Below are 21,585 nucleotides of genomic sequence, written 5' to 3'. Positions count from 1 at the left end.
GTTACACTTGACAATGTAACAGCAGATCATTGAATCGTGATTTCGGGCACGCCTGAGCCTACTAAAATTGCGAAACACCATGGCACACGACCTTAGAGCAAAGCACACCCGATGACACGGGCAGAAATCGAGTGTGACACATCAAGTCAAGAAATTCTCACCGTTAGTCCAGAAGGCAGACAAGCATTCGGTGACAGGTTGCAACCAGTACCAACTCGAGTTACGTCAATCGCCCCAGTTCCGCCATAGCAACGCGGACACGCCGCGTCAACAGTTGCCACGCCGAGCTTCCTTCTTACACAGCCCGTCCAGAAAGACTGCTGCCGTCCCGAGTACACAGTAGCTCATACAGGGTGTTTCAAAAATGACCGGTATATTTGAAACGGCAATAAAAACTAAACGAGCAGCGATAGAAATACACCGTTTGTTGCAATATGCTTGGGACAACAGTACATTTTCAGGCAGACAAACTTTCGAAATTACAATAGTTACAATTTTCAACAACAGATGGCGCTGCGGTCTGGGAAACACTATAGTACGATATTTTCCACATACCCACCATGCGTAGCAATAATATGGCGTAGTCTCTGGATGAAATTACCCGAAACCTTTGACAATGTGTCTGGCGGAATGGCTTCACATGCAGATGAGATGTACTGCTTCAGCTGTTCAATTGTTTCTGGATTCTGGCGGTACACCTGGTCTTTCAAGTGTCCCCACAGAAAGAAGTCACAGGGATTCATGTCTGGCGAATAGGGAGGCCAATCCACACCGCCTCCTGTATGTTTCGGATAGCCCAAAGCAATCACACGATCATCGAAATATTCATTCAGGAAATTAAAGACGTCGGCCGTGCGATGTGGCCGGGCACCATCTTGCATAAACCACGAGGTGTTCGCAGTGTCGTCTAAGGCAGTTTGTACCGCCACAAATTCACGAAGAATGTCCAGATAGCGTGATGCAGTAATCGTTTCGGATCTGAAAAATGGGCCAATGATTCCTTTGGAAGAAATGGCGGCCCAGACCAGTACTTTTTGAGGATGGAGGGACGATGGGACTGCAACATGGGCCTTTTCGGTTCCCCATATGCGCCAGTTCTGTTTATTGACGAAGCCGTCCAGGTAAAAATAAGTTTCGTCAGTAAACCAAATACTGCCCACATGCATATCGCCGTCATCAATCCTGTGCACTATATCGTTAGCGAATGTCTCTCGTGCAGCAATGGTAGCGGCGCTGAGGGGTTGCCGCGTTTGAATTTTGTATGGATAGAGGTGTAAACTCTGGCGCATGTGACGATACGTGGACGTTGGCGTCATTTGGACCGCAGCTGCAACACGGCGAACGGAAACCCGAGGCCGCTGTTGGATCACCTGCTGCACTAGCTGCGCGTTGCCCTCTGTGGTTGCCGTACGCGGTCGCTCTACCTTTCCAGCACGTTCATCCGTCACGTTCCCAGTCCGTTGAAATTTTTCAAACAGATCCTTTATTGTATCGCTTTTCGGTCCTTTGGTTACATTAAACCTCCGTTGAAAACTTCGTCTTGTTGCAACAACACTGTGTTCTAGGCGGTGGAATTCCAACACCAGAAAAATCCTCTGTTCTATGGAATAAACCATGTTGTCTACAGCACACTTGCACGTTGTGAACAGCACACGCTTACAGCAGAAAGACGACGTACAGAACGGCGCACCCACAGACTACGTTGTCTTCTATATCTTTCACATCACTTGCAGCGCCATCTGTTGTTGAAATTTGTAACTACTGTAATTTCGAAAGTTTGTCTGCCTGAAAATGTACTGTTGTCCCAAGCATATTGCAACAAACGGTGTATTTCTATCGCTGCTCGTTTAGTTTTTATTGCCGTTTCAAATATACCGGTCATTTTTGAAACACCCTGTATCAATCACGTGCGTTCACAGGAACTTATACCACCTTACCCCCGACATTGCGCTGCCACACAACCGGAAACTCCCCGTCTCACTCCGGCAGCAGCACTCGATACTCTCGTCGTGAGCGGGTCTCCCCACAGAACGCAGCGCCCTCCGAAATTTAAAAGCAAATGGACCAATCGCGGCAGAGCAAAGCCAAGGCTCCGGAAGACGACACATCACACCTAGGCAAAGATGAAGATGATACGGTTCAGTTGCGAAGCATTTAAATTTCGGTAAAAAATGTGGCTACTGAGATAAGGAATACAGCAATCGGTGGTTCATTTGAAGAGGAGGGGACATCTCAAAAAAGAATTCTCACAGGAATTGGAAGGACAAGCATAGGTAGTACGTAGGCATTTTGAATAACAGATGAGATACTTCAATTGGTCGATGAAAGAACGAAGTACAAAAATGTTCCTGGAAACACAGGAATACAGAAATATAAATAACACAGGAATGAAAGAAGTAGGAAGTGCAGGGAAGCCAAGATGAAAAGGTTGCAGGAAAACGAGAAATAATTGTGAAACAAATGGTCTTCAGAAGGACTGGTTCAGCTTACAGAAAATCAAAACAATCTTCGGCAAAATTAAAATCAAAGACGTTACTTAAAGTGCAGGAGGAGTATTAAACGCAGGGGAAAGATCGGATCTATGGAAATAGCACGCTGAAGACTTCTACCATATAGAGCAACTGCCTGATGACATGACAGAAGAAATGAAGTCGATATGGAAGACTTGGGGTAGCCAGTATTAGAGTCAGAGTTAAACAGAGCTTTGGAAGGTTTAAATAAGACGGAAAACATAATTAAGATTACTTTGGAAGCGGGGGAAGTGGCAATGAAGCGACTACTCATGTTAATGGGTAGAGTATATGACAGTGGGGACATACCACCACACATTCGGAACAATATCATCCACACAAACCCGAAGATAGCAAGGGCAGGTAAGTACAATAATTATGGCACAATCATCTTAACAGCTCATGCACACAGGTTACTAACAAAAATAATGTACGAAGATGACGATCAGTTTGGCTTCCGGAAAGGTAAATAGGCTTCAGAGGCATTTCTGACGTCGCGCTTGATAAAGGAGTCTAGACTTCAGAAAATATGAAGACACTTTCCTACGACCTAGAAAATGATAAGATTCTCTGATCACTCTGCAGTCAGCGTAAGTGAGACAGAACTGCAGGACCCGTTGAATACAATGAAGAGTCAAATGAGCACGCACTACTGATTGAGAGTAGAACGAAGAAAGATGAAAGTAATGAGGAGCTGCAGAAATTTAGTTAGCGATAAATTCAATATAAGAACCGATGGTCTAAAAGAAGTGAAGTATTTCTGCTATCTTGGAAAATTACGCGTGACAGACGAGGCAATGACAGTGTAAGAGGCAGACTTGCACTGGCCAAGAAGTGGTTCCTCTCGAAAAGAAATCTGCTAGTGTCAAACTTAGCCGCTAATTTGAGGAAGAAATTTCTGAGAATGACCATTTGTAGCACAGTATTGTAAGTAAATGGATCACAGAGTTAGTGAAAACCGGAGAAAAGATAATCATAGCGTTTGAGATGGGGTGCTATTGCAAAACATTCAAAATAAGGTGGACTGATAAGATAAGAAACGAACAGGTTCTCTGTAGAATCGGAGTGTGAAAAATATTGACAAGGAGAAGGGAGAGGATGGCAGGACGTATGTTAAGACTTCAAGGTATGCCGCCCGTGGTACTAGACGCAGCTATAGAGGGAAGAACTGTTGGGGAACAAACAATTGAGGACTCAGGATGCGAGTGCTACTCTGAGACGAAGAGGTTGTCACAGGAGAGGAATTGATTGTCCGTGAACCAGTCAGAAAACAATGATCCACCTGCCTTACCTCCCCCTTTCTGCAGTGTGTCTCAAACTTTTTGGATCAAACTGAAACAGGTGATAGTGGGTCCACAACCGATTATATTGAAGCAGGAAACCAATGCTAGGAATGCGCATTTTTTTTTATTACGGATATACACAGCTTGCGCCGAATAACAGCAACGTAGTTCACAGTAATTTTACAAAGTGACGCAACATAACAACAACGTAGCTCGTAGTAAGTGTTCAGAACGACAGATACAGGTCTTGGAGACTGTACCTCTTGTTTCTGAGAAAGGATGTGGTTCCAGTACGTCGGTGCACCATCCCACTTCGATGTTAATGTCCGCGAGAACCAGAAAAAAACGTACCGTTATCGTTGTATTGTAAGGGGGCGGTCCGTCCCGTGGCCAGCGCGTTCACCGGATCTCACAGCTCTGGACTTTTTCCTCTGGAGTTAAATCTAGTCGTTGATGGATGAAACCACCGAAGAAACGGATGAAGACCTGCTTGCTAGAGTCCAAAATGTCTTACTACTGGTACAAGAAACACCAGGGATCTTTGAGAGAGTGCGTCGGAACTTCATGCGTCGTTGCCATGCGTGAATTGGGACTGGCAGTCGTTACATTGAATAATTACTGTAAGCTACGTTGTTGATATGCTGAGTACGCTGCGTAGGTCTATAAAACAATAAATATGCGCTCCCTGTCTCTATATAATCCGTAGTGGATCTACGATCATCTACACTGAAGCACCAAAGTAACTTGTATAGGCATGCGTATTCAAATACAGAGATACGTGAACAGGCAGAATGCGGTGCTGCCGTGGACAACGCCTATATAAGACAAAAAGTGTCTAGCGAAATTGTTAGGTCGGTTACCGCTGCTACAATGGCAGGTTATCAAGATTTAAGTGAGTTTCAACGTGGTGTTACAGTCGGTGCATGAGCGATGGGACACAGCATCTCCAGGGTTGCGATGAAGTGGGGATTTTCCCGTACGACCGTTTCACGAGTGTACCGTGAATATCAGGAATCCGATAAAACATCAGAACTCCGACATCGCTGCGGCCGAAAATGATCCTGCAGGGACGGGACAAACGACGACTGAAGCGAATCGTTCAGCGTGAAAGAGGTGCAACCCTTCCGCAAATTGCTGCAGATTTCAGTGCTGGGACATCAGCAAGTGGGCCACCCGGGGTAGCCGCGCGGTCCAAGGCGCCTGGCCACGGTTCGCGCGGCACTCCCCGTCGGAGGTTCGAGTCCTCCCTTAGGCATAGATGTGTGTGTGTGTGTGTGTGTGTGTGTGTGTGTGTGTGTGTGTGTGTTGTTCTTAGTGTAAGTGAGTTTAACTTAGATTAAGTAGTGTGTAAGACTACGGACCGATGACCTCAAGAGTTTGGCCCCATAGGAGCGTACCACCACGATCAGCAAGTGTCATCGTAGGAACTCTTCAACGAAACGTCATCGATGTGGACTTTCAGAGCCGAGGGCCCACTAGTGTTCTCTTCATGGCTGCACAACACAAAGCATTACGCCTCAGCTGGGCCCATCAACACCAACATTGGATTGTTTATGACTGGAAACATGTTGCCTGGTCGGACGATTCTCGTTTTAAATTGTATCGAGCGGATGGAGGTGTAGGGGTTTGGAGACAACCTCATGAATGCATGTACCCTGCGTGTCAAGGAACTGTTCTAGCTGGTGGAGGCTCTATAACTGTGTGGAGCGTGTGCAGTTGGTGTGATATGGAACCCCTGATACTTCTAGATACGACTCTGATGACAGGTGACATGCACGTAAGCATCCTGTCTGATCAACTGCACCCGTTCATGTCCATTGTGCATTCCGACGTACTAGGGCAATTGCAGCGGGACAATGCGACACCTCAAACGTCCAGAATTGGTATAGAGTGGCTCCAGGAACACTCTTCTGTGTTTAAACACTTCTGCTGGCCACCAAACTCCTCAGATATAAACATTATTGAGCATACTTAGGGTGCCTTGCACCGTCTGTCCGGAAGAGATCTGCACCCGCTAGTACTCTTACTGATTAATGACAGCCCTGCAGGATTCATGGTGTCAGTTCTCTCCAGCACCAATTCAGACATTAGTCGAGTCTGTGCCACGATGTGTTGCAGGACTTCCTCGTGCTCGCGGGGGCGCTACACGATATTAGGTAGGTGTACCACTTTCTTTGGCTCTTCAGTGTATTTCAGTTTCACCCAGAAGGTTCGGAGACACCGTCCATATATTTGCTTCGTCTTGAGCTTACGATGTAGTTGCAGATTTATCTCTGAAGCTGTCTCTGGCCTATGGAGGCGGAAGGGTAGTAGCTAGTCCCATATACCGTCCACAGCCTCTCTGCCAGCACGTTTTCACTGTAGATCTAAGTAATCTACTTGATCTCGAGTTTACATATTAACAATTATCAGTTAAATGTCTGAGCTGCCTTGTGGCTGCACCAAATGAAAGTAATGTATCAAGGGTTCCTTGGCTCTCATTGTTGGGGCCACTCTGCTCAAGAGCACACCACCACGGCTACACCCTCGTCGTCGCCGTCAAGTTTTGCGTGTCATGTGGAGTTTCTTTGGTTTCACTCCAAAGAGGAACATTCCACGAAAAGGCAGCGGGGCCCACAACACACTCTGCTGCCTGTTACGTCGCCTCCCCTCGCACCAGCTTCTCCGCTGCAGCCACGGCCTGGGCAACAATCCCATTACTCGCCGCGCAACCTGTTGCAGGCGATGCTATCTGCCTGTTCGCGAATTAACGACCTCCAGGTATGTGCGCCTTCCTTATCGCACCTTGCACCGACAGCCGAGAGAAAATTATTAAGCGCTGACGTGCGACGACTCGAGTGTTTTGAAAGTCATGACTTTAATTATAATGGCCGCCGTGCGTACTTCGCGGCCGCCCCGTCCCCGAAACCAAAAAAAGCTTCACGTTTCCTCGGCACGTTGCCACTTCCAATTGAAATCGTGAGCGAGATTCGCCTCAGATAGGTTCCGAAATCTGAAACGCGGACTTTCTTTTATCTGTCGTTTGCCAGTCTCACATGCGTTACACACAACACTTGGCGTGTCTTTTTTGTTGGCGAAACCACTACTTCCTTGTGTTACTGGCGGGGCCAGAATTCTACTGATTTCCTGTTTACTAATATGCTCCCGGATTTCTTGCCATTGTTTCCAAAACGTGCTCCTGCCTCACAGACTTCCACGCATGCACGTGCGCGCGCACACATCCACACAGAAACACACACACACACACACACACACATACACACACACACACAGATAGAGAGAGAGAGAGAGAGAGAGAGAGAGAGAGGGAGGGAGAGAGAGAGAGGGGGGGGGGGTGGAATAATTTAGCTGAAGTGAATATTTCTTAATTTTCCCAGATTTGTTTGAAGTCCTTTACCTAATAAATAGTTTCTAAGAAATCCACACTCATACAGGTATTAACTTTGTAAGTTACTCATCATTATTATTGCTGGTTTGGCGTGGAGATTATGTCGCGGTAACACACAAAAAAGTGGCTCTGAGCACTATGGGACTTAACATCTGAGGTCGTCAGTCCCCTAGAGCTTTGAACTACTTAAACCTAACTAAACTAAGGACATCACACACATCCATGCCCGAGGCAGGATTCGAGCCTGCGACCGTAGCGGTCGTGCTGTTTCGGACTGAAGCGCCTAGAACCGCTCGGCCACTCCAGCCGGCAGTAACACACATATACCCATATCTCTCACTAGACACATTTAAGACGTTGTAATGCCTGAAGTATTCATTTCAGACAGCTGTTTCCTGATCTGAGATTAATTGGTTTAGAATCTTTTATTGTCTGCAGTTTTTTGAGCCTAAAGGTTCGGGAGCTCCTACTCACGGTGCATAGGGCCAACAACTTGTCTTATAACTTCAGTTGATGGGGCAAAAGTGCTTGTTTTTTGATCATGGAGGTGCACTGAAAGCTGTTGAGCACTATAATGATATTATGGCAAGTACTGAACATTGTAATCAATCCATTATTGATAACGTAGAACAATGAAGGTATTAACTGAATATAAATGAAGACATCTGCGACCTCTGGGCCGGCTGCGGTGGCCGAGCGGTTCTAGGCGCTACAGTCCGGAACCGCGCGACTGCTACGGTCGCAGGTTCGAATCCTGCCTCGGGCTCGGATGTGTTTGATGTCCTTAGTTAGGTTTAAGTAGTTGTAGGGGACTGATGACCTCAGATGTTAAGTCCTATAGTGCTCAGAGCCATTTGAACCATTTGAGCGTCTGCGACCAGTTGCTAGATGCTTATTAAATACTTCTTTAGTTATGTAAACTAATACTCGGTTATCTCCAGACTCAGGCTTAGATGAGGTTTGAAGAGGTTGTATACATTTATTTTCGTAGAGTGGTAGTGGACACTGACAAGAAGGCAGGAAATAGTTTAATATATCACCATGAGTGATATGTATTTGTGTTCAGTATGTAAAGTTATAACAGGACCAACATAAGTCAAAACACTTGGATTTCCTTCTCCATGTATTCTGTAGTAAGTAAGAGTAACAGTCTACTGTCAAAACTGTGTATAATGTTCCTATCATTTACTTAAAGCACATTTCCTCTTGCGCAATGGCTTTGGATGCTGAAACCAATGCAAATTTTTGCGACACAGGTGAAAATGTACTTTGTTAATAACTAAAATGTTGCACTTTCAGTTTTCAGTCACGGTAATTAATATGATAAAAGTTAAAAATACGACAAATTCAATCATAAACTCTTACACTGACTCCAAGGAAAGCAAGTGTTACGCTAGTTTAAGATTTTATATTGTCCAAATGACAATAATGGTTATCAGAAAGAAAAAAAACTCGTTAAAGCGACGCTTTAACAATTACGAGAATTTCTTCTCGTACTACAAACGTGTGCATTTTAAACACTGCATCCAACACACATATGGGCCGGCCGGAGTGGCCGTGCGGTTAAAGGCGCTTCAGTCTGGAACCGCGTGACCGCTACGGTCGCAGGTTCGAATCCTGCCTCGGGCATGGATGTGTGTGATGTCCTTAGGTTAGTTAGGTTTAAGTAGTTCTAAGTTCTAGGGGACTGATGACCACAGATGTTAAGTCCCATAGTGCTCAGAGCCATTTGAACCAACACACATATGACTTAGAAATCACAAATATGAGTATGACAGAAACACACAAGACACTGACCCCACAAACGATGGAAAACTTCAAATTGCAGCATTAACCTTTCGAAACAACAACATTGCATTGATTTAATGAGATCAGTGTCATCGCAACAGATGAAAAATTATCTACAATTTAAGTCAGTACTGAACAAGATGGGAATGTCAACCTTGTCGAACATCACGCATTCAATCTTAAATACGTTATAGATACAAACATATTTATAGATTATTCCTCTCACTCGTTTTGAAACAAAAATACGCATCAACTACACAGATGTAGTGTACTGAAACTAGTATACATCGAAGGAAATAGAAGATATTTTTCCACATTTCATAAACGTACAACACCCATAGATTAATAATAGTTGGAAGACACAGAAAAATCAAGCATACTCCATGTTTTCATTCAGGATAAACGAAGAAATAATTCACTCAATGCTTGCACACCTTCAGGATGTCGATGGTTTCACCGTAACGCTACATCTCATACACGCAACACCTACGTTTTGACTAACAACATACGCCTGCCCTTCACAATTTGTACACCCGTCATGCCAGAAATGATTTCCGCTGTTTCGGCTCACAATCAGACCTCCAGATGGCACATTCGAAGCGGACTGCAGACTTCCTCGTCGGAGTCGTAGAAACATCTGTGCTTCGGAGACAGTCCCTTCTGCAACCGCCGAGCTGCTTGCTTGATAAGACTTCCACCGCGCAGAAGTTGCTGCAACATTTCATACGGATCATCGGTTGAAGCATCCGTCGATTTCGATGTCTTGTTGTTGACAGTGAGGTACTTGTGACCACAACAGTTGTTGTCAGGTTTCAAACAGCCATCACAAGTTGAATCGCTCAAACTTCAGTTCCGTATACTGTATGGTGATGCTCGAGACTTGTGAAGCGAAAATGATGACCACGTCTTTACTCCTTAAAGACAAAGGTTTTCCTTGATTTCTGATACGAGTTCTTCCATATCTAATCTGTTGTGGAATCGTTATTGCCAGACAAAATACGCAATTTGGTTGGCATTACTAATTACTCCCGGAACACTTCGAGGAATTAGTAAACAAAACTGCAGAAGGTACTTGTAAAACCTAGAATACGTTCTTTCTTCCACCTCTCGCTAGTGAAGTGTCAATACCACTAGTCCGACGTGACACAATTACTTCATCGTTTCTCAAAGATATCTCGTACTCTATGCTTGCACAGTACGTTGTACACACTTAAAAAAAAATATTGACCTGGTGCTGTGAGCAATGTAGCACTCATAGTGTCGGAAGGGATGACGTCACATCAGGGCATGACAGGCGAAAACTGATAGCTGTGTCCCTTCTCTGAGTTGACTGGAGCGTGGCTGACCTTCATTTCAGCACCTTAAACTGGTTTCTAGTCACCGAGGAGACAGCGCAATCAAACATGTTTTCGTCCATTTTATTTGCTTGCCTGCATGTTTTCGAAGATTTTCGTGCTATTTCCGTCTCGAATTTGAAGGTAAATGACAGTTTTAGTGCGATTTCCAGCTAGCGTTCGAAGAGAAATGCCATAATTTTAATGTGATATCTACGGTGTGCTACAGCACATTTCCCCATCATAATGGGCCGCTGCTGCTCACTATTGTATAATACACTGAAGAAGCAAAGAAACTGGTACACCTGCCTAATATCGTGTAGGGCCTTACGAGCATGCAGAAGTGTCACAACACGACGTGGCATGGACTCGACCAATGTCTGAAGTAGTGCTGGAGGGAACTGACACCATGAATCCCGCAGAGCTGTCCATAGATCCGTAAGAGTATGAGGGGCTAGAGATCTCTTCTGAAGAGCACGTTGCAAGTTATCCCAATATGCTCAATAATGTTCATGTCTTGGGAATTTGGTGGCCAGCGGAAGTATTTAAACACAGAAGAGTGTTCCTGGAGCCACTCTGTAGAAATTGTAGACGTGTGGGGTGTCCCATTGTCCAGCTGGAATTGCCCAAGTCCGTTGGAACGCACAATGGACATGAATGGACGCAGGTGATCAGACAGGATGCTTACGTACCTGTCACCTGTCAGAGTCGTATCTATACGTATCGGGAGTCCCAAATCACTCCAACTGCACACATCCCACACCATTACAGACCCTCCACTAGCTTGAACAGACTCCTGTTGACATGCAGGATCCATGGATTCGTAAGGTTGTCTCCATCCGCTCAATACAATTTGAAACGAGACTCGTTCGACCAGTCAACACGGTTCCAGTCATCAACAGTCCCATGTCGGTGTTGACGGGCCCAGGCGAGGCGCGTGCGGTTAACGGCGCTGCAGTCTGGAACCGCAAGACCGCTACGGTCGCAGGTTCGAATCCTGCCTCGGACATGGATGTTTGTGATGTCCTTAGGTTAGTTAGGTATAACTAGTTCTAAGTTCTAGGGGACTAATGACCTCAGTAGTTGAGTCCCATAGTGCTCAGAGCCATTTGAACCAGGCGAGGCGTAAAGCTTTTTGTCGTGAGTCATTGAAGTTACTCATTGCTACCTCGGAGATTCTGTGTCCCATCGGTCGTGCATCGCCTATAACATAAATCTTGATAATCTGCCATTGTAGCGGCAGTAACAAATCTAACAACTGCACCATACACTTGTTGTCTTATATAGGCGTTGTCGACCGCAGCACCATATTCTGATTGTTTACACATGTCTGTGTTTGAATATGCATGCCTATACCAGTTTCTTTGGCGCTTCAGTGTATTTGATACATTAGAATGAGCAGTGATTACAACTGTACAGATATATGAAGTTTAAACATGTCCCAGTTATAGACTTCTGACAAGAGGAAAATTGAAGGCGATTGCAAGGTCTTTAACTAACAATGGTTGTTGTTGTTGTGGTCTTCAGTCCTGAGACTGGTTTGATGCGGCTCTCCATGCTACTCTATCCTGTGCAAGCTTCTTCATCGTGATATTTTTTGTACGACGCTTACTTTTTGGAGGAAATGCTTCTGTTTGAAGGAATTTAATTTGAGGAGACATCGAGAAAGTCCGCGTTTGCCCAAGCAATCGTCTCTTTTAGGAGAAGCTCATAAGACCAAAATAACTGTGTTAAAAAAAAAGACACCATCACATTGTTGCCGAGAAAATAGACAAGGATGGCGAGTCGTATACCGACCTGGAGTGTGTGAAAATATGTGCCAGCGACATTATTGAAGAAATGTGACTAGAAATGTTATCAACAATCGAAAGTACTTGTTCGTCCGTTAGATCAGCGATGAGAAAAGTAAATGACTCAAGTGACTAGTTGAAATCTATCTATAGAGAAATGTATAGAAAACTGAGGTAAGGACGAGAGGAAAGACGTTTATTCGTCAATTTTATTTGTAATAACATATAACGCTCCTACGAGTACAACGTAGCCAAAAGACTTATTTCAAAAGTAAACTTCCAACGCATTAGAACTGGAATGGACCAAATTTTAATGTATAGCTACTGACAGAGCCAGAAATTTTGTTGAAAGTGGACTAGTTGCTTAAACGAAAGAAGAGATTTGCAAGTCTCGTTTCAACTTCTTACTTTCCTTTCCGTGTATTATACACCAATAATAACGTTGGAGCAAAATTTTAAAATGGGTGCACGCTATAAGTTTGGTTCTAAAAGTTGTTAATCTCGTAACAAGTCTTGGAGATTTTGGTCAAAATGTGTAGTGAATACTGATACTTAAGTAAACATTCCAACGTGGGCTGACTTGTATGCGGGAAGGTACTTTAAAGATCTATCAACTTACCTTCGAAAAAAAGAATGATTTTTACTGATGGAAGATCTGTCCTTAGAAGAACTTTCTGATGGAGGGTGGATGTATAACTTGGCATATTAAGCAAATATGACTCATCTCTAAAACGAATGAAATATGAAACTACAGGGGATTCAACAAGAGGGGTTTCACTACTTTCGGCAGCAATTGCGTTTGTGGGAAAACGTTTTCTCAAATGAAGAGAGATAAATCCGCGAAGCGATCGAGAGTTACAGCCGGACATTTATGTCAAGTTTTAGAACGAGTGTAACCATCACACAAGTTGATACTGGTTATCTGCAGTCCAAGATGAGAGTCCTATCACCTCAGTAACTGCACTTCTCCAATTATCTGCTCTTTTAAAATGTAACTTGAAACTAGTACGATCTCTTTTGTATTTCAAAAATATGTATATAAGCCTATGTTTATATGTGAAGTGTCAGGAAGTATTATAACGTAAAAGTGAGAGATGTTTTATGTTAAAGGGCGCTCATAAAACGAAATTCGTGCCATTTTGCGAACACATAATCCAGTCGCTGCGGAACGTTTGCTATTTCTGGGCGAAAAAGAACGAAAGTTATTTTTCACAGGCCTCTTTTGACGTCAGTGTTACACTGTTGAGTAGGTCGGTAGATATCGGAACAAGAGGTACCATGATGGGCAAGGTGAGGAATGGCAGCCTTTAACCTTTCTGTCAGCTACTCACGGAAGCACTACTTTGCTTCCGTTCACAGAGATGCACGTCACTACACCATTTCTCGTGATTTCGTAGTTTTTCAAGTGTTTTGTTCCAAAGACTGATATGAATCTTTGATATCAAAATTTACAGACAAACGTTTTGATCAGATCAATGCCTCATATATTTTTACCGAATCATGTTAAAAATCATCACATCATGTTTTGACAAAGTGAACTGCGTTCACTCCTTTTCGTAAACAACTTTCAAACAGTACCTGTTTTCTTCTGTTTTCACTCGGATTTATGATAACCTTTCCTTAGTTGTTCTGTGTTCTGGTAGAGGCATTTCGGAATTATATCTCCAGAATTATGCGATCACGAAGTCATCTACTTTAGAATGCGAACGAACTTTGTCTCCAAGACTGTATTTTGCATTCATTTGTTTTCTTAAATAAATCGGAATTTTTAAAATATTCGATGCACTTCTTTCACAAAATTACTGATCATGTTTTATTTTAAAATAAATTCTAAAAATGTCTCTTTTGCTAAACAAAGGGGCTATTTAATTTTAACTGTTTCATTGCGCATCACTCTTAAAATATTGTGTAAGGCATAAAATATTCAGGTTTTGATAATGCGGCCCACATGTACTATAAAGACCGCCTACCTTTTCTTTGGAAGATAACGGTACCAAACGCATTTAGTTTGTGGGACAATAATACTTGTAATAACATACTTTGGGCTGATACCCTACCAAATCATTGTCAACTATTTTGCTGGATTTAGAAGGTTATATATGTGCGTATTTGATATAGGAGGTGTGCTTTAGTGAATATTCACTCTGAGAAACAGATGAAACTTTCTTATCTGACAGACATATTGTTTGTATGGATGTGATTTTTAATCTCTGTACCAGCTTGGATGGTATCTAACATTATTCACTTTATTGAAGGAACTAGATGGCGATTTAGGTATATGGGGTATTCTGTGCGTTGCATTTTGTAGACCTGGAATTATATACTCTGTTAGACGATCTGTCGTATCATCCAAAGATCGTGATGCCACACCATAGACGGCAATGCTCTTTGATACCACTGATATTAGCGATATCTCGCTGCAATCGACAGGTTAAAGGCGGCTTGCCCTCTCTCTCAGGCTCGCACAGCCTCGCAGCATCCTCGCACGGAGGTCAGTACAGGCCCGAGTGTAGATCCGCTCACACTTATTCGTGACCTCAGGGGAAGCAATCAATGTAATCGAGTGGGATTAAATTTATTCAAGTCTCATACGGAAATGTATTTTTTTTTACATGTTGAACAATTTACTTCCAGAGAAGAGTTTCTTATTTAGTGCTTCAAGTGATGCTTTAATAGTCAATGATAGTTGTAAATTATCAAGCACTCCTGTAGCAAAGGATTCTATCAAGTTAAGCAAATCATTTATTCATTCACGTAATGAAGTGAAGTAAAATTTCATATGCTGTAGTTCGAATGAACCGCCTCCCAGAACAATCAAAGAACCCACAGCTATTGTAGTTTAGTTCGCTCGTCACTAGATCCACCCTAGATCAATAACGCGTCGTTTGATGGATCAAGTGGTATGATAAAAAGGTGTATGATAAAAGGTATGTGAGAATCCCATTTCTGGCACGGTGGAGTATTTGTTATACTTTCTGACATTTTTGTAAGGTTGTTGCTTAGCATTACCACAAGCTGAGTGCTACATTACTGCAGCTACCTCTGTTTTAGCCATACCCAGCATTTAAGAACAATCTTTGTCTGGCAAGAACGCTTTATCAATTGCAATTACCAACGAGCACTCGGCATAGCACAGTGGTATGGATGAGTTGGCATCGATTGCGCAGCCTCGCTAGATGTGCTCGTGTGAGGTGTTTGTGTTTAAGTAATACATTCAGGTTAGCTATTCGCGCTGCGCTCTAATGTTATTAAGAACATTGGTAACGGGTTGGTAGTTGGAATCTATTGGTGTTGTTCGTAGGCTGGACTCGCTAATGTATTACTCGTAACACCTTTTTGCAGTCTTAAAGTGTGAAGTGATTAATGTTGTACTGTGGTTTGCAAGATGTTACTAACACAAAGGGTATATGAACTGTTTTGAAATGAATAACAATGTCAATAATAACTGCTACAGTCGGTAATATCTCATAAACTGTTGTTAGTTGATTCCGTCATTGTACACTTCCGAAAACCATGAGCAAATGAAAGTATACAACTGAATAGTTTGAGGTGAAGAGGAGTGATAACCACTTTCGTTTATCCAAAATATCGCTATATATCCTAATACGCAAACCAGTGACAAGGATGTTGCATCTGCAACAATCTTTGGATACATACACTATTTGATCAAAAGTATCAGGACACCTGGCTGAAAAAGACTTACAAGTTCGTGGTGCCCTCCATCGGTAATGCGTGAATTAGATATGGTGCTGGACAACCCTTACCCTTGATGACAGCTTCCACTCTCGCTGGCAAACGTTCAGTCAGGTGCTGGAAGGTTTCTTGGGAATGGCAGCCCATTCTTCATGGAGTGCTGCACTGAGGAGAGATATCGATGTCGGTCGGTGAGGCCTGGCACGAAGTCGGCGTTCCAAAACATACCAGAGGTGTTCTATAGCATTCACGTCAGCACTCTGTGCCGGTCAGTCCATTACAGGGATGATGTTGTCATGTAACCACTCTGCCACATGCCGTGCGTTATGAAAAGGTGGTCGATCGTGTTGAAACATGCAATCGCCACCCCCGAAATGCTCCTCTACGGCGGGAAGCAACCAGTTGCTTAAAACATCAATATAGACCTGTGCTATGATAGTACCACTCAACACAACAAAGGGTGCAAGCCCTGTCCATAAAAAACACGACCACACCATAACACCACCGCCTCCGAATTTTACTGTTGGCACAACACACCCTGGCAGACGACGTTCGCCGGGCATTCGTCATACCCACAACCTGCCATTGGATCGCTACATTGTGTACCGTGATTCGTCACTCCACACAACGTTTTTCCACTGTTCAATCGTCTAATGTTTACCCTCCTCACACCAAGTGAGTCGTCGTTTATCATTTACTGGCGTGATGTGTAGCTTATGAGCAACCTCTCTATCATGAAACCCAAGTTTTTTCACCTCCCACCTAACTGTTGTAAGTAGGCTGTTTATGTTTTCTCTATGTAAGTAGGCTGTTTATGATTTCTTATTGGCAACGTTACGTAGCGCTCAATATGAAAATCACTGGCTGTCCTGTGTGCAGTCTGTGGCTAGTTTACATTGTTGTCTGCCATTGTAGTGTTGGGCAGCGGCAGCTGGATGTGAACAGCGCGTAGCGTTGCGCAGTTGGAGGTGAGCCGCCAGCAGTGGTGGATGTGGGGAGAGAGATGGCGGAGTTTTGAAATTTGTCATGAACTGCTATATTTATATATGATGATAACAAGGTAAATACATTGTTTGTTCTCTATTAATATCTTTCATTTGCTAACTATCCCTATCAGTAGTTAGTGCCTTCCATAGTTTGAATCTTTTATTTAGCTGGCAGTAGTGGCGCTCGCTGTATTGCAGTAGCTTGAGCAGCGAAGATTTTTGTGAGGTAAGTGATTTGTGAAAGGTATAGTTTAATTTTAGTCAGGGCCATTCCTTTGTAGGGAATTTTGAAAGTCAGATTGCGTTGCGCTAACAAAATATTGTGTGTCAGTTTAAGCACAGTCATGTATAATTGTTCAAAGGGGACGTTTCATATGTCGACCCTTAGCCGAGGATACCTCACTGGAATCTTCTGATTTTTTCTTGTAGTTTGTGTAATTAGTGTAGATTTTGTTTATTGCTAGCGCGTAATTATAGAAAGAATTTCCTTTGTAGTTGTAGTTTTTCATTGTTGTACAGTAAAACAGTTGTGGCATGCATGTAGATTTGCAGCAAGTTTTTCGCAGCTGCGCTTGCAATTAACTAAGTATTATTTTCAGTGCTATGTTAATGTGTTCTCTTATTTTTGATCTTCAAATTGTGTTTTTCTGTGTTGTCGTGTGAAATACTGTGACAATAATGGCGTGTGAAAAACGTAATACTAGGCTCCAAAGTAAACTGAGAAATGACAGTGAAAATGAAAGCAGTGTGTTAGCGCCACCGAGTAATGAATTAACTGATGTTCAAAGTAGTAATTTGGTAATTGTGCATAGGGAAATGAAGCGGGCGGCAAACAATGGCGTGGACAGTGAAACAATTAGTGAAGAGGGACGCATTATCGATCGATCGGTCGGCAACAGCTTGCCTCAGGAATCGGGAAAGACAGAACACAATATTTCAAATACTGTAGACTCAGGTTTTGGGTTCTCACCGTTTTCTCAAATGAGTCAAGAAACATTTTCTGCTTGTCAAAATGTGAATGTTGCCGGTGCAACTTCACTGCCGAAAAGCACTGAGGAACATGCTTCAGACACCAGTGCATTGTTATTACAATTAATGCAACAAATGGGACAAAAGCTTGAAAAGTTAGACACAATGGAACAACACCAGAGACAAACACAGCAACAGTTAGACACAGTGGAACAAAATCTCAAAAAGTTAGACACAGTGGAACAAAATCTCAAAAAGTTAGACACTACACTTGAACAAACACGTGAAGATTTAACCACTGAGTTACATAACATCGAATCGAAATGTCAAAAGGTCTGTAATGACGTAAAAACACAAATTTGTGAGCATTTCCAACCTATTTTTTCGCGTCATGAAAATGTATTACAGAATCACGAAGCAGCCATAAAAGAACTGAAGACTATTGTTCATGAAAATCATGAGACCTTGCAAGCTAAAATTGACTCAGTTGCATCTACCGATTCGGTTACGCAACTTGCAAGAACTCAGGAAAACTTAAAGGACACAGTAGATACCCTGAAAATTAGTTCAGAAAGACACATGGAGGAAATAAGTACACTATCGGAGAAAGTAGCCGAACTTTCGGATCAGGTCACTAACTTATCTACAAAGGTAGATGATGATCTGAATGACACAAGACCCGTAGCCTTCACTGACACAGAAGAGTATGAACAAATAAGAAAATTCAAACAAAATCAAAATCAAATCAATACACAGTACAAAAGAGAAATCCGGGAAGTGCAAGATCAGTTGGCACAAGTAGTACAAGAATTACGTATTTCAGAGGACACTCGCGCCCCAATACGGGAAGAGGGACATAGAAATACGGAACAGCCACAAAATAATAACACAGCGCATTGCGGAAATTATGAAAGAAATTGGCAATGTGCACCGAATTTTGAGATTGAACAGCCGACACAACGTAACAATGACCGATATGCGACTCGCCGACATGACAATTTTGACTATAAGCTGTTCATTACTACACGTAAATTCAAAACATTTAAGAATTCTGGCAACGACATTCATCCACAAGCATGGCTCCATCAATTCTCTCATTGTTTTCCTCCCAACTGGTCGTTAGAACACAGATTAGAATTTATGTGTGGCTACTTAGAGAATGAACCAGCTGTAAGAATGCGATCGGTCATTCACGATTGCCACAGTGAAGGAGAATTTTACCATGCCTTCCTCTCAGCATATTGGTCTCAAGCCACACAAGACCGAGTAAAACATGGCATCATAATGATGAAACATTTCGAACAATCTGAATTTTCCAGTCTTGTGAAATATTTTGAAGACATGTTGCATAAGAATCAGTATCTTTCAAACCCATACAGCCCCTCAGAACTCATCCGCATTTGCTTACTCAAATTGCCTGAACATTTACGACATATTATTTTAGCAGGACGTTGCAAAGAAGACATTGAGGCTTTTCAGGGACTGTTACAAGAACTGGAAATTGACACAGACAGTTGCGGGATGCGAAAACAGGAAAACAATCACTACAGGTCACATCCGTCACAATTCCGTGATGACAGAAGTAATAACTGGACACAACAAGCCTATTCTTACAACGCAAATCGTGACCAAAACAGACACCACCCATATGACAACCACTGGCAGAGTAATAATAGTTACAGAGAAAGATCGCATTTCCGTAGTAATGACTATCACAGAGACAATCAGAGAAACAGACAATATGGTAACCAAAACAATTATTATCAAGGGAGGCAGAATAACTTCAGATGCAACGGACCAGCGCGCAGTTACGATTCAGGGAGAAATTCTCCACCATGTGACCGACAAGAAAGAAACTATGGAATCTACCGACATGACGACAGACGATATGATCGTAACGACAGACCTGAATTGCATCAGAACTGGCGGGATTCAAACAGAGCAGGGCCCTCTCGTCACGGTGAATTTGTAGAAGCTAGGTCTCCTAATCCCAATAACGACGCGCGCCAACAAAGAGACAGACAATGACTCGCACAGCAGGCAGCCGCGTGCGCCCGCTGGCTCCAAGAAAAATAACATAAGACGCTAACCTGGAAAACAATTTTAGCACTCCTCACCGACATATACCACATGATAATTGCGTTAAAGTTGAAACTCTGCGTACTAGGAAGAGTAAAGGTTTACACCACATTTCACATGTAAAACCGTTTATTGAAAGATAATCTGCTTTTTAACTTTGTCTTTGCCATATAACTTTTCACTTTACATTACTAGTATGCTTTGTCAGACTTAGAATCTGTTAATATGCAACAATGTTTGAAGTTAAATATCCAGTCAAGAACCAAGAGAACTTATTTAAACAGAAATTAAGAATGCATTGTTATAGTGAACTGACGACACATCGTTATTGTGTGTGTACATGCTTGTTTGTTAGTGGCACGATTATGTAACGACCATAAGGCTCACATACTTAAAACATATACTGGTACTGCTAATGAGATTTTAATGCAACATTTTGGTTTACTTGAAAATATATTCTGGATTTAAAGTACTTTCTGTGAGATACCAGATGACACAGTGGTTAGTTTATGTGACAGCTACACGATTTTATCACGACGCTACTAATGACTGACAATATACAATGTTGCTTTTGCGGTGTTTCTGTTTTATATCTGCACAGTTTTTCTGTTTTATTCTGGAAAGTAAAACATGTTTTAGTAGTAACTTTTGTAGTATAGCTACAATGAGACAGGGTTTTCCGTAGCACAACAATACGTTACAGCACAGTACGTTCTTTACCACAACAATAAGCGTAATAACTAAGATATCTATACATAAAGCATTTCGCTTTTGTTTATCATGAGGTAAGTACATTGACTTCTGCAGAACTTAGCTTTCGGAGGACGATAACTACGACGCTTCCACAGAGATTATGTTGCGACAAGATGCACAGTTTAGCGCTACAGTACACGCATTTGAGTGATTAATCTTATACTTAAAACACTTACTTTTAAAGATTTTTTTAATTACAAAGAAAGTTTTCCGTGATACATTTCATTCCATTGCTGTAATTTGTAACACCTGGGAGTATAATTACATTTATCCTCAGGGGGGTACACGCTTACTTTGTGTACCATGTGTTTGGCAAGCACAAAGAGCCCTAGCTAATATGGTATTTGCTTATACAACTTTACACTTCGGTACCATATTTCTCAAACACAGAATTACACAGCTATCTGATTATTTGACAGAGAAACAAACATTCTTTTTACTACGTCAGTGACAGATGTTTACGCAATTACAGAGTTGGATTACTTCACACTTATGAAATTGTATTTTGTCTGTACTTTGTAAACTGTTCATATTTTTTCGGAATCATTGTGATACTATGAGAGCTTTGAATGATGTATTTGGTAAGGGAGCATGATTTTAAAGTACGTTTGAGGTAGATGACACTATTGAAATGAGCAGAGAATTTTTTTTAGGTTTTGAAATTATTACAGAAAGCTACGACGTTTTTGAGATTTGACTGAGGTGTTATGATGTTATTATTACGACGACGATGTGTACTATGCTGTTGAGATATGTTTATGATCAATAAGATGAGGCTACCGTATATGAGGAATAAGAAGTATGTTGGAAACCAAGAATCGTGCTTTAAGAGTTATGAAATGTGCGTAAATGCGTGACTGTATCACAATGCTGACGAATATTTTATTTGGACACATATATTTATAGAATTTTCTGTCTACAGATTTGCAACGCTAATTCTTGACCTGTGAAATATTTTTATGTGAGACTGTCACTGTAGCGGAAACTGCTGTCGTAAATATTTCCGTAAGAA

This window comes from Schistocerca serialis, chromosome 6, assembly GCF_023864345.2.
Source record: "Schistocerca serialis cubense isolate TAMUIC-IGC-003099 chromosome 6, iqSchSeri2.2, whole genome shotgun sequence".
Taxonomy (NCBI): Eukaryota; Metazoa; Arthropoda; class Insecta; order Orthoptera; family Acrididae; genus Schistocerca; species Schistocerca serialis.
The sequence above is the reverse complement of the archived record's forward strand: the minus strand, read 5'-3'. Positions refer to the sequence as shown.